We start from the raw sequence: 9,909 nt of genomic DNA, 5'->3' as shown, positions 1-9,909 counted from the left end.
CTCACCCTTCCACAGCCATCGCATTCATGGGGACAGAAAGCAGAGAGGCAGTTGCCAGAGGCTGAAGCAGATGTTTAAAGGGCACAGAGTTTCGGTCAGAGAAGATGAAAAGTTCTGCAGATGGGTGATAGAGACAGCTGCACAATAATGCAAAGACACACGATGCCACCGCACGGTGCACTGTAAAGTGGTTAAAATGATGAGTTTCGCATTAAGGCCACGTTACCACGACTAAAGAGTGAATAACCCCAAAGTTCATCACGGTCTGTGTGCCATTAGATAGTCTAGAATCTAAAGGAACGGGTGTCTTTGTTTCACGTTATTGCTCATGATGCAGGCTCACCTGCCGGGTGGGTGTCCCGAATACCCAGCCTTTAGCGCAATAAATGGATCATTTTAGTTAAAAGGGGGGAAACACACAAAACGAAGGAAATGAGCATAAAATGGGACACACAAAACCAAAAGACCAAAGCAGGACTCGGATTCAGTCCCGTTGTGATAAAAGGTTTCCAGTCTTTCTCTAGGAGGTAGATGCCACGGACCAGTCAAAGCAGTGGCATGCCCTCCAAGAGGCTTCCCTCAGTACCAAGTGAGGCCCACAGGGAGGCAGGCAGTGGCATGGGCATTTCTTTACAGTACTGAGGAGGATCCATAGGCTGGGCTTGTTCTGGGGCTACTGGGAAGGACTGGATGTTCTCCAAAGGTCATAGCCATGCAGCAAAAAGCAAGAGGCACAAAGAAAAGGCTGGTGTTCAAGAAGCCCGTCCTGAAGGGAATTCCATCTCCCCTGGGACGGTCTGCCCCTGGTCCACGGAAGAGCTGGGTACTGCACACAGTCAGGTTCAGCTAGGGGTCACAGTAGATAGGGGTCCTGGGGCTCAGGGATCAGGCATTGCTAGCCCGTATATCTGTGGTGGTAGAGCTGTGGATGCCTCTTCCTGTGAAGTTCTCCAGACAAGCATGGTAAAGAAAAGACACAAGAACCAGAAGCCACATGAAGACAGCAGCAATAAGGGACCAGGTCTAGAGTAGGGGCAGGAGCTGCTGGGGATCTGCCCATCCCTCTCCCAGGTAATTCTCAGTACCTCAGGGACTTCAACTGGTAGTGGGCCTCCGAGGGCAGTCCATAGAGCTGCCCTGCCATCTGGAGGCTGGGCAGTCAGGACTGCTGAGTGTGGTACCCCTTCCTGTGGGCAGTCGGGACTGCTGGGTCTAGTGCCCCAACCCATGGGCAGTCAGGACTGCTGGGTCTGGTGCCCCATCCCATGGGCAGTCAGGACTGCTGGGTCTAGTGCCCCAACCCATGGGCAGTCAGGACTGCTGGGTCTGGTGCCCCCATCCCCTTCTCTAAGGAGCAGCAAGCAAAAGAGCAGGCCTTTCCTTGTCTATTTCTGATGCTCTGCCATCTGGGGGCCATGCCAAGCACTTGGGTTTGACAGTGAAGGGCTCACCTGGCAGTTCTTCCTGCATATGCGAATCACCTGACCCTGCACCCACATGCAACCCTCTTTCTTTACCAGGCTCTCACACCCCAGACTACCAGCCTCTGCTTGATCCGGCCAGGACCAGCAGCAACTGGGCCTCAAGCCTGATGTCTTCCTCATTGCTGCAGCACACGCCATGTTAAAGGCTCTTGTGCAGGTGTTCCTCTTGTCCCCGCTGCCTCCAGACTGGCTCTTGCATTGTCCGTGTGCCTGTGATACATGCGTTCCTCTTGGTGACTGTGAGGGATAAATGATTTTTTTCAAGGGCAGTTGTCTTCTGATCTGTGCCTGCCCCCACCACCTGAGTAACAATAAAATCTATTTTAAAACAAGCAGCCTCATCACCAGCTCCAAGAAGTGACTAGATGACACCACAGGGCAGCAAATGGGGTGACATGGCATGAGGCAACTCCAAGGGCTGGGCAGGGGCATGGAAGCCCCCCATCTTTTGCGCCCTGGTCCCCAGTTCCTTCATCATCTATAGGTGTGGTCATAGAGAGAATGGCCTCAGACCAGGGTCAGGGCTCAGGTTTCTGCTTCAGGCTGTTGGGGCCTCCTGGGGGCCTCCTAGGCTGTGCTGTGACACTGGGCCCAGGGCTGCTGTAACTATAACCCCAGAAGTACTGTAGGTCACTAGTACCCCTTCCTGGGCACATCAGTCCAGGTGACAGTGCTGTGTTCGAGGCCAAGCATGTCAATAGGCTGAAAAGAGTGACCAATAGATACAGCCTCAATTTCCCCAGGGATCACCCCAACGTGGGCTCAAAAGATGGGAGAATCTGTCTCTGAGTTGACAAAAGACAGAAAGGTAGCAACAGCCAGCAGGTACCAATGTGAAAGTCGCCTCAGAGAAAGCCGTAGACTGGCTATAAGCCTGTGGGTGTGAGGGGCAGCCTTTAGCCTGGATGTGCAGAGAGCCAGGAGGATGGGCTGCAGTGAGCAGCAAACGGTGGTCCAGGGAGATGAGATACACAGGACTGGGTTAGGACAGGGCAAGGTATGGGCAAGGTAGGTGTGTGCTGTACCAGTGGTTCCAAATCCAAAGGGGACTTAGACTAAGGACAAGGTGGGGATGGGGCAGATGGAGCCATTGAAGTTTGGGAGTGGGCAAGCTGGGCAGTGGTGCTCGAAGGATTTGGGGTGTTCAATCCCTGGTGAAGAGACTGACCGTTTCCAGAAGATAGTGCATTTGAACTGGTCCCACAGTGTGGGAGGGGCCCAGCCAGGAAGGTGGAGACAGGGATCCTCGGGCAATCAGGGTACCTTGGGGACACAGATGGGAAGTAGTCCTAGCCTAGAATCCCAAAGCAGGACCAACCCCTAGAGAGGCCTAGAGTCTGAGGCCTAAACTCTTACATCGTCACTGTGTTCAGACACACCTTGGGGGCTCTGATTATGGGCATCAGATGCCACTGATGTCCTCACCACAGAACAAGCTTACCTAATAACACACATGCACTCTAGGCCAGTCCCCTGCAGTTGTACGGCCAGTAGCCCAGACCAGGACTCCAAGCTGGTTACACCTTCTCCATGATCCCTGAAGCCCAGGTAGTGGCACCAGATGGCATTCAGACCCCCAATTCTGATTCTAGGTCCCATGCCTCCAGAAAGCATTTGTGGGTGCTGGAGGGCCTCGGACCTAGCTGGCTAGTTTTCCACTGGTCCTTCCCACCCTCGGTGCCGCTGTCATGCATGTGTGTATATGCATTGAACATCTTTGTTTGATGTGTGTGTATGAAACATGTTTGTATACATGCAGTTCTGCGTTAAGTGGCGGTTTCCCCAAGGAAGGACACTGCTCAAAGCTCTTGCCCCATCTTATTATGGGAACATCATGATAACTGATCCCCAACTGTGTAAGAACAAACCTGACCCCCCCAACCCTCACGTATGCCTAGAGCGGCTTTCAGGAAGGCCTACGCCAGGCAGTGCCCAAGTTTAGTGCATAGGAAGTAGCCACTGTTTTATGAGTAACAGTGAGAACCAAGAGCCCCCAGGACAGGATCTGAGCTTGGAGCTGCAGCCCACCATGGAAGCTTAGCCAGAGAAGCCCATACCTGCTGAGGATTAAGATAGTAGGCAAAGCTGGGTAGTGGTGTGCACACCTCAAATCCCAACACTCAGGAGGCAGAGGCAGGAGGATCTTTGTGAGTTTGAGACCAACCAGGTCTACAGAGTGAGTTCCAGGACAGCCAGGACTACACAGAGAAACACGGTCTTGAAAAACCAAAAAGAAAAAAAAAGCCTGGGGTTGGGAAAGAGGTGGCGTCTCTTGCCCCCGCTGTAGGCTATACACCATTTAACAAGGAGAAACATAGGCTGTGACCAAGACTTCAAGAATTTCAGCTTGGCTCTGGAGGATACACTGTGTGGCCTTGGTGAGACCAGGCTGACTCTCCAGTGAGTGCTGGAGAGAAGTGTGGTCAGCTGCAGTGCTTTGAGCTTGGTGCTGGTTCCCCATGAAGAGGACAGGGCGTGGAGGGGCGTGGCTGAAGGGGTTTTATGAGAAGAAATCCAAGTATGGCGTGCGGTGTGGCTCTGGCAGGGTCCCCAAGGATACATTGCTCATCATTGCTCCGACATGTGAGCTTCGGTCAGAGTCAGTCTGTGTGGGAGGTCCTGTGAAGCCTGTCTCCATCTCCGTCCCTACCTCTTTACATGCCTCATGTGATGAAGAGACAGGTCCTTGTCACCTAGGCCCACATGGGAAGGGAAAAGCTGCCAGTCCCTTGACTCCTGCCTTGTCTTTTGTTCACCTTGTACTGTTGGGGCTCACCGTGGAGAAAAAATATCCTTCTAGTAGAGACAGGTCATGTGAGTAAGGCGGGGTCCACCGAAGCAGAAGCCTCAGCAGTCATGGAGGCTGCAGGAGTGAGGAGCGTGGTTCCCCTAGCACAGCTGGGGCAAGGGGGAAATGGAGAGGGCACACATACCAGGTGCACAGCTGCTCTGAGAAGATGGAACCTGTGCCCAGTTCCCACCAGCCTGGTCTTTAGGAGGATGGCAGAGCTCACCCAAGCTTCAGGCTCCTCTGTGAATTGCCGTGTGTCAGTGTCCACAGCTCCTGCTGTGGTCACCTCTGTACTGTCCTAGCCAGAAAAGAGCCAGGCCATCCACCCGGAGTCTGGGCCCCAGGCATGGGTCACGGAGCCTGCTGGGGATCAGGTCAGATGATCCTCCTCAGGCTGAGCTCATAGTCCGTGTGTACCCTAGGCACTACGTGCCTCAGTTTACCCTCTCTACCTCTTAGAACCTATGGAAAAAATTGTGTGGTTAACCCATAGGACAAGATACAATCCAGAATTTACCCAAGAATCAGGACCCCTTTCAGGTTTACCCTTGACCTGCCCCGCCCAGAAGGCTGTGGTTGTTGCACTGCCACCCCCAAGAGCAGTGTGCCCCCAGTGTCGACAGCATCCTGTTTCTCCAAGATGGACAAGTCTGATGACCAGTGAAACTGAATCTCTGTCTTGTTTCCCTGAGCATGGCTATTGCTTTCTTTATAGATTGTCGCGTGTGCTGCTTGCCGTCCTTCCTGTTCCTTCGCCCGAGATTCGGGAGTGGAGCTGAGTGCATGCTGGTTTATGAACACTTCGGATGTCAAACTCATGGGCCTTCACTGCACCCTGTAGAGCATATATTACTTTTCAAGGAAGCCTGACTTACACATTCTGCAGGCCAGTCCTGAGAGCACAATTAGGTAACAATGAACACTGTCATCTCCCCCCACACCCTTGGGATGTCATTTGAGTACACTTGGCAACAGAATAGAGTGAGGGGCCTGGCAGCAGAATCATCATGCACATGCCCCATGCCAGAAGTGGAGACATTACGTGTCTTCATTCCAGCCCTAGGGACAGGCCACCACAGGTAGGCATCGTAGCCAGAGGCACACAGAAGGAAGACTTACCTTGGTTAACGCCTGGCCTTGATACTCCAATGCACGTGTTTTCAGTGTCCCCCCAGCAAAGCCCCTGTCCCGTAGTCATTGACCCACCCGAGGCGCAAAGGTGCTGCATGGATCTGGGAGGGGGTTGTCAGGAGGCTGACAGGGGTTCCAGTTCCCCTGGGGGCTGATATCTTCCCTTGAGACCCTGCTCTGGCCCATCCCAGGCTAGAGGCAGCTCTCTGAGTGACAGCAATTAGGGCCATGGCTGGCAATGCAGAACCTGCCCGCCCCCCAAAGCACCTGACATTGCACAGCTCCGGGTGGGGGGGGTAGCACTGTGCTCTGGCTGCAGCTAAGGCGCCTGGAACCGTCTTCTTTCTGCTGTAAAAATGGAAACATCCCCTATGTGAGACACAAGCTGGCGAGGAGAACGCCACTGTGAAATCACACCCACAGCAGGGCGGGAGGTGGCTGGGGTGCCGGGCCTGCCAGGAAAAGAGGACCTCATGAACGAGGCAGGGAGCCAAGAACCTCGGTAGGGGGGTGTGCAGGGGCGAGGTGCAGTCCCTCAGCCAGACAACCCCACTGGAACACGGGCTAGGCCCTCCCTGCCTTGATCCCCTCTTTTCTTAAAACAGCAACAGAGCCGGCTGCATCCGGCTTCCCACTCCCACCCAGAGATGCTGGAATAGCTGTGAGGGGGGTGGGACTGGGGTGCAGTGCTGGGGGCTAACTAAATCGGAGAGAGACAACAGCTCTCCTCAAGGGAAAGGCTCCAGGAGCATGGCAAGGTGGGTCTAGACTTCTGCTGCCAGGCAGGGTAAGATGTATCTCTAGGGCAAGCAGCAACCCTCTCCTGCCCCCTACCATTCCCCCACATACACTGTTCTTCCAGGCTGCCATAGGAGATGGTTCATGAACGAGCATCCAAACCACATGCACACGGGACCTTGATATGTCGTCCGCCTCCCTCCAAGCAATTAAGCCAGTCCAGGACTGCCCACCCCAGCTGGAAACAAAGTTGTCCTGTTTTCCTGGCTAGGACCCTCCTGCTCAGCGCTCCCTAGGCACTGCTCAGCCGCAGCTCAGTGCATCAGCTCTAAAGTCTTCATGGAACTGCAAACAGCTCTGCGGAACACGTGCTGTGCATGTGAAACACCTGCACCCTCTGAGCTGTTCTCACCTCCAGGTTTGCAAGGACACAGCACAGCGCCCACATACGGTGGCTAACAGTGGACGTTGGCCAGCAGAGGTCAGGGGCTGCAGAGGCAGGAGACTTATGGTGGCAAGTTCTGTGGGCTGCATTCCAATTCCATAAGAGACACGAAATTTCCCCTCTGGTCGTTGCCACAGTGAGGCTGTAGTCTACCGTACGGCTGGCAAAAGGGCTGAGCTTCTCCTCTACCCTCAGAGCTCTGATCGAGTTCCTGAGCTTATCATGACCTTTTCAGATGTCCAAGATTCCAGTCCAGCGACCTTGGTGGCTTTCCAGGCTGTGGGAGCAGGCTGGGGCTCCTCCTTAAGACTGCCTTGGATAGAGGATATATATGTCACAGCAAAGAAAAAGAGGCTGTGGATTTGAGAAGGTGGAGTACATGGGAGAAGTTGAAGGGAGAGAGGGAAGGGGAAAATTATGCAATTATATCATAATTTCAAAAATTAAAAAAAAACTGTTCTGGCTTCAGCAAGCATTTCCACCTTGGCTGCCACTGAGCTGATGTCAGAGCTTCTGAACTGAGTCCACATACCTTCACACACATTTACATGCCTTCACACAGATGCACATTCACACACCTTCACACAGATGCACATTCACACACCTGCACACACATGCACATTCACACACCTGCACACACATGCACATTCACACACCTGCACACACATGTACATTCACATACCTTCACACACATGCACATTCACACACCTGCACACACACCTGTGCATTCATATATCTGCACATGTACATGTACACTCAGATACATGCACATACATGTACACAAGCATTCAACATTTGCCCGGGCAGTTGTGCGATCACATACACTTATGTGTTCATCATAAACACCTATCTCCTAACACTCTCGTAGGCATCCCTGTGGATGCACCCAGGTCCGCTCACAACACACGTGAATGTCCACACACTGCTCGCTCACATGCACACTCATGGCTACTCACACTCATCAACGTGCTTTCACGTGACCACCCCACCTTCTCACACACTCACATGTGTGCCAGTACTAATATTCACACATACTTGCTCACATATGCACACCTACAATTCTCACTCTCATGCACTCTCGCACGTTCTGTTTCTCATTTGCACTGACATCCAGAGGCCACGTCCTGCCTGCAGCTACTGCCAAATGCCTCCTCCTGCAGGTCAGGTTACAGCGCTGACCGTAACCGCCACTATGGGTCTCTCTACACCCCATGATACCGTATCACCTGGAAGACCCGTGAGCCGCCTCCAAGAATAGTGCCTGCTCTGCTGCCTCCCCACTCAGCGCTGCAGGCACTGGGCCCCATGGAGCCGAGCCCTCAGCAGCTCCCTTACTAGGGTTCCAGGTAGACTTGGGATGGGAGTCAGGGAGGACAAAGTCCAGTGCTGGTGCAGGAGGATGACAAGCTAGAAAGATTACAAGTGTGGTTCCAGGGTCAGGGTACAGAAGCTTGGGCTGGGAGCAAATGGGAAGACAGATATTAATCAGCAGAAGCTGGCAGTGTCTCCCACAGGAAACATCCCTGAGATTTCCACACGCTTGGAAACGTACAGAGGCAACCTCATTAGGAGTGGCTTCGTGGAGATATCCAGGCCAAGCATCCAGACGGTCAGGGAACTGATACAGATGGGGGATGAGAGGTGGGCCCTCCAAAAACTCATCTCTGGAGATACCTCTGCCGATCTCTGGCCTTTAGCTGGGAAAACTGAGTACCCAGAACTAAGAGTGATCCCTAAGACCCCCAACACCAGAATCCAGACCAAGGAGCTTGTTGGATAAGCTTCTCTGATCATCCAAGGGAGGGACCGGCAGACCTTCACAGACTCCGGGAGCTGCCTGAGTGTGCAGGGAGCACAACCCAGGCAGGTGAAGCCTGCCCATGGCCAATCCCCACGAGCCTTACAGGCAGCTTAGGAGGGTGTGGTGCCTGCAGACAGAGAAGGGAGTCGGTGGAGCTATAGGCAGTGCTCTCTCACAGATGTCTCAGAGCTTCAGTCACAGCCCGCTAGATGGCTGGCATTGCTGGCTGTCAGTTCATGTGATCTTAGAAGGTCACTGGACCAGGCTTTCTCACAGGAGGCATGAGCCTGCTGGGTCCAAGTTGGCAGAGGCTCAGCCTTAGGGGTCTCCTCCTGAGCCAGGTCAGCTCAGCCTCTCCTTGTGCAAGGCCAGAGACCTCTGAGAAGCAGAATTTTTAGTGAGCAAGGGCAGGAAGACAGGGACAGATAGTCTGTGGAAGACAGGCAGGGGAAAAAAGCAGAGTCAAGTCAAGGAATCCCCAGTCCCCAGGTCACCCTAGAACCATCAGAGCAGCCGCTGTGGGATTCAACTGGACCCAGGAGAAAAGCTCCTGGACTACCCAGCTGCAGTACAGGGGGCTCCCCGTGCTTTCTCTGCTGGATACACCCCTCTCTGTGTTGGTTGACTCCAAGCCCAGGCCCAGCCCCTGCTCTCCCCAGGCCTGCAGATTCTAGGTGGGAGAGGCTAAGCCATTAGCAGAACAAACAGGCATATTTACAGTTTGTGCTTTGTTTGCTCAGCCTCTGGGCCTCCCTGCCCAGCCCATCTGCAAGCTCAGCCCATTTCCCTGCACTGAGCCCACCAGGCATGGCTGTGGCCATCTCAGTCCAGAGGCTGTCGGTAAGTGGCCAGTCCTGGGGGCCACCCTCCACCGAGACTGAAACAAAGCTGAGACAAGAGCGTCTTTTAAAAGGAGCCTTAGCTTTTCTGAAAGGAGGGCTTGGGGTCCCAGAAAAGCACCTGGACACAATCCTCACTCACAAAGCTGCAAGGATGGCAGGGATGTAGCTCAGGTGGTAAAGGGGTTGCCTAGTGTACACAAAGCCCTGAGATCCATCCCCTGCGTCACATAAACCAGGCGTGGTAGTACATGGCTAGATGCCTGACACTCAAGAGGTAAAGGCATCCTCCAATATATGTAGTTCAAGGCCAACCTGGGACACATGATCTACTGTCACACACACAACAGCAAGAAGGGGGCAGAAGGAAGAAGAGCCCACCTGCCCTGATGTCTAAGCCATGTTGTTTTGGTGGATGAAGAAGTAAGAGATAATGGGCAGACTCAGTGTGGGAATGGTTCTCTCTCTCTCTCTCTCTCTCTCTCTCTCACACACACACACACACACACATTCTGCCCATTTACAGACATCAGAGCTCAGAGCCCAGGGGTGGTGAGCGGGGCTCATGCAAAGATGGGGTGTACCTGAACAGCCTCAGTTCCACCCCCCCAATACAGCCTGGCTCCTGGTTTGAGTAGATATGAGTTTTCTTCTCCAGGACCCAAAGCTACATCTCCTAG

The 9,909-nt window shown here is 53.6% G+C and overlaps 1 long non-coding RNA gene across 1 annotated transcript; it reads right to left on the bottom strand.

Moving 5' to 3' along the window:
- Positions 1–487: 487 nt before the first annotated feature.
- LOC142839757 (uncharacterized) lies at positions 488–5,569 on the bottom strand. Its single transcript, XR_012908832.1, has 3 exons — positions 5,395–5,569; positions 1,541–1,721; positions 488–938 (listed from the first exon to the last, which is right to left on the bottom strand). It is a non-coding gene; the product is annotated as an uncharacterized LOC142839757 (long non-coding RNA).
- Between the last annotated feature and the right edge of the window lie 4,340 nt (positions 5,570–9,909).

Source organism: Microtus pennsylvanicus, chromosome 1 (assembly GCF_037038515.1).
Source record: "Microtus pennsylvanicus isolate mMicPen1 chromosome 1, mMicPen1.hap1, whole genome shotgun sequence".
In the NCBI taxonomy this organism is placed as follows: domain Eukaryota; kingdom Metazoa; phylum Chordata; class Mammalia; order Rodentia; family Cricetidae; genus Microtus; species Microtus pennsylvanicus.
The sequence above is the reverse complement of the archived record's forward strand: the minus strand, read 5'-3'. Positions and strand labels throughout refer to the sequence as shown.